Genomic DNA, 4,221 nt, shown 5'->3' on the forward strand with positions numbered 1-4,221 from the left:
AAGGATTTATATATATATATATATATATATATATATATATATATATATATATATATATTATAATTAGGGCTCAGCAAAGATTTGCTTTTTCTCTGGCTGCTATTTCTAAACTTCGGTATATGTGGAAAAGCAAATCTTTGCTGAGCCCTAATTATAAAATATTACTTAAGTTTACCGAGAAACGGTCCTTTTTCATGCCGAATTCTACTTGGTGAAATTATTGATTACTAGTTAATTAATTAATTTTACCCTTTGTTATTATTGATTATATACATATACATATGGCTGTGTGGTAAGTAGCTTGCTTACGAACCACATGGTTCAGGGTTCAATCCCACTGCGTGGCACCTTGGGTAAGCGTCTTCTACTATAGCCTCGGGCCGACCAAAGCCTTGTGAGTGGATTCGGTAGACGGAAACTGTAAGAAGCCCGTCGTATATATATATGTATATATATATATGCGTTTGTGTGTGTGTGTGAGTGTTTGTCTGTGTTTGTCCCCCCAACATCGCTAGACAACCGATGCTGGTGTGTTTACGTCCCCGTAACTTAGCGGTTCGGCAAAACAGAGACCGATAAAATAAGTACTAGGCTTACAAAGAATAAGTCTTGGGGTCGATTTGATCGACTAAAGGCGGTGCTCCAGCATGGTCACAGTCACATGACTGAAACAAGTAAAAGAGTATATATAATGTGTGTGTGTGTGTGTAGCAAAAACTATTGATACTTAAAGGTGAACAACACTAAAAGCGGGCCAAGACTCGACAGAAAAAGAAAATCGCGTGATTGTCTCTTGGGCGACGCACCCTGTAAACTTTTCGTCTGCAGTGCTACCCCCGTTTCACAGAGCTGCAAAAATCTAATATTAATGTTAAGCAAACTTGAAACCTCTTGGTAATATAGAACGAAATTTCATTCGACTGAAGAAAGAGAGGAAGGAAGGAATCAGAGTGAGTGACCGACATTGCAGGAAGCCAGGCTAGATTTTTAAGCAGCAGGGAGAGAGGTCAACGAGTACCAGAAAAGATATCTAGGGTGACCCCAATGTCACACCGCGGTTAAGAGTTTCTGAAAAGCCCGCCTGTCTTCCCTCTGCCCTTTATTTGCTTGCTTGTTCTCTCACTCTCTTTCAGATTCATTATAACGAAAAAATATTCGGCAAGCTCCATCAAGTCATTTATTTATTTTTATTTTTGCCAAATACTGGTAGGATTGCAATAAAAATGGCATTTGTAACATATTCTATAACGAAATTCGCCTTACTTATTTCGGATACACTTGCCTTAAAATGTTTTTAATTTCGAAATACTATAGAGAGATAAGAGATATTAGTCACATAGTCACACCACTGTGATTTATATACAGAATAAGATTGTATTTGTGTGTGTTTGTGTTACGCCCCAGTGGTGTATACAGAACAAAATAAAGTACCCAAAATCGTATGTGTAATTACACGCGCACACACACACATATAACTGCTTATATAAAAACATGCATATGTCTATGTAAAAACACATACTCATGTGTGTTTATGAAAGTATACGTATGTATATACAAGCTTTCATACGATATACAAGCATATCTATACATGGAAGCATATGTACGGGTGTCTACATATATATATGTGTGTGTTTGCTTATATACAAACACTTTTACGTGTATACACGCAGAGGTTATCCCTAGTGGTAGAGTTATCTTCTAAAAGCGCCTAAATGCCCAACAAACGACGCCTTAAGGTTAAGGGCAGCGGCACATGTGCTAGATTGCGCTGTTGGTGTGAGCATGTTTTAGTTTAACCACGAGAATATAGAAAAGAAGAAAGGAAGAAGCGATGTACTTCACATTTTCTTTGCTGCGAAAATGGTTTCGTGTTAAGACAACTTTACGTAAAGGCCCTTTTCATCACAGAGATGTCAAAGTTCCTTTCGAGACAATCCTAAATGCACGCACCGACCAAAACCAAGCTGGGAGCCTGTGTGCGATTGATAGTGTGTGAGAAATGAATGGTTGAACTGCTTCAGGGGTAGTAAATTCTTTTGTTTATTTATACACATAAAATTGCGTGTATGCACACAATATATAGAAGGTTGTAAGATGTTATAGTATTATTTATATGGTTACTTTGGCAAAAATGCTTTTCCCCTCGACATCATCTGGAAGTATGTGTGAAAAAAAATTGAAAAAGCCCTGTCAAAACGGAGAAAATGCAACTTATGTGGGTGTGCTATTCCAGACCTTCACTGAGATATTAATTAAAAAGGAAGAAAAAAAACACAGATAATATAATAAACTTAATTACCATTAGCACTAGGTTTAAATAGTACAAACAACAAGGAAAAAGAGAAACAAGTTATAAGTATTCGACTAACTTTTACAAATTTATGTAAAAGGACATTTATATAAGGAGCAAAAGAAGATTTAATGTGTCGTTAATAAAAGACAAAAACTGATGTTATTATGATCAAGGGATTATAGAAATGAACAGGATTTAATAGTGTTTACGCAATAAAATTCTTTTCAGTAAATTTCGGTAAAATTACAGATTAACACCCGCACGATTTTCACTAAGAAAAAAAGAAAAAAACTCGGATTTTTTGCGGCGAAGTTTCGAAATAGTTGTTACCATCTCTTGGAGAAGGAAAAGAAAAAGCAATTGGAATGCTTTTCTTTTAAATATATTCTTTTAGTATCCTCGTTTCGTATAACGAATTCCAATTTTGAAAGAATTTTTTTTTAATTCTAGAATTTCAGTTTTTAAAAATTTTACACCCCCCCCCCGCCCAAATTTCTGTGCCCTTTTTCTCTTTTCCTTTGAATGAGATAGTCATAGCTTTTCCGAAACTCCGCCAGTGAGAGGCATAATTTTTACCATTTTTTTTTTTATTCGCATCTATCAACTACGGGACAAAAAGGTGTTTCAATTTCTTTTTCCAAGACAAGGGACAATGTCCCAAGCTGACAAAAATGAAATCGTTCGCGCCATATAAGTATTGAAGAACGGACAGCATATATATATATATATATATATATATACACATATATAAAATCCTTTCCACAGGGTCATGGGCTGAAATTTGGGGGAACGGCATAGTTGATTACATCAAACTCCAGTACTTGACTGGTACTTTATTTTATCGATCTCCCTAAAGAATAAAAGGCAACCTTGAATTTGGCGATATTTGAACTCAAAATGTTAAGAGTCGGAACAAATACCACAAAACAATTTTCTCTGGACACTAACAATTTCTTAATAATTTTTTTCTCGATTCCGAAAGGATGAGAGGAGGCAAAGCTTAACTCCAAGAGATTTGAACTCAGAACGTAATGAATAAAGTGCTTTTTTTTTTTTTTGCCGACACTCTAAGCAATTTCTAAATAATTCTTAACAATGGATAAATAATAATAGATTTCTTTTACTTTTAATTTATTTATTTTTTAAAGCTGCTTTCAAAAGTTGCCTTTCACCTTAAGAAGAGAGAGAGAGAGAGAGAGAGAGGAGAGAGAGAGAGAGAGAGAGAAGTGGCGGGATGGGTATTTGTTAAAAATGCGAGAGAAGGATAAAGGTGAGTATGTGTCGACGCGCATCTACAGACCTTTTGCGAGCTGTGTGTTTAAACAGGGAATTCCATACATCAAAACATGAAGTGTCCAATCGTCAGTGTAGCTGAAGAGCTTCCTGAAGAGTTAATGTAAACACGAGCCGAGATGTGTTAGCAGTCAGTAAAGAACTGGCAGAGGCGGCGGCGACGGGAAGGAGGGCTTGGCGGACACACACTGCCGAGTGATTGAGGAGAGAAGATAGAAAAAGATAACAACACAAACTCGGCGAGAGAAGAAGACCACAACAGAGGTCTGTGTGATTTAGAGAAAGAAAGAAGGACTGAGAGATAGATATGGAAAAAAAAAAAATAAAAAGTTTTTTTTTATTTTTAAGAGAAGATAGAATTTGGCGGGGTGGACAAAGCGACTGAATTTAAAACAGGATACTTTTCAAGCGGCATCGCAACGCATCAACAAGGAAATAAAAATGACAAAAGCCTGAGAAATAAATAACAGACAATAATAATAATAATAATAATAATAATAAGATGAGGTTGCGAAAAAAAAACACCAAAACAAATGCGAAAACTCAGAGCAGTTTAAAAGCTTTAAACTTTAGCATAAACAGCGAGAGATAGAGAAAGAAGATAATTAAATCCTATTAATGGAGATTTTTTTTAA

General features: G+C 35.7%; 1 protein-coding gene across 11 annotated transcripts in view; it reads right to left on the reverse strand.

Moving 5' to 3' along the window:
* The window catches only part of LOC115213797 (B-cell CLL/lymphoma 9 protein), a 765,484-nt gene extending 761,765 nt beyond the window's left edge, over positions 1-3,719 (reverse strand). For 10 of the 11 annotated variants that reach the window (XM_036504560.1, XM_036504562.1, XM_029782662.2 and 7 more), the window contains exon 1: positions 3,594-3,718. The gene's annotated coding sequence lies outside the window, so the exon portion shown is untranslated. Of the gene's footprint in view, positions 1-3,593 lie in introns of all 11 variants that reach the window. The other variant, XM_036504565.1, reaches the window with a different exon arrangement.
* Positions 3,720-4,221: the final 502 nt, after the last annotated feature.

Source organism: Octopus sinensis, linkage group LG7, assembly GCF_006345805.1.
Source record: "Octopus sinensis linkage group LG7, ASM634580v1, whole genome shotgun sequence".
Taxonomy (NCBI): Eukaryota; Metazoa; Mollusca; class Cephalopoda; order Octopoda; family Octopodidae; genus Octopus; species Octopus sinensis.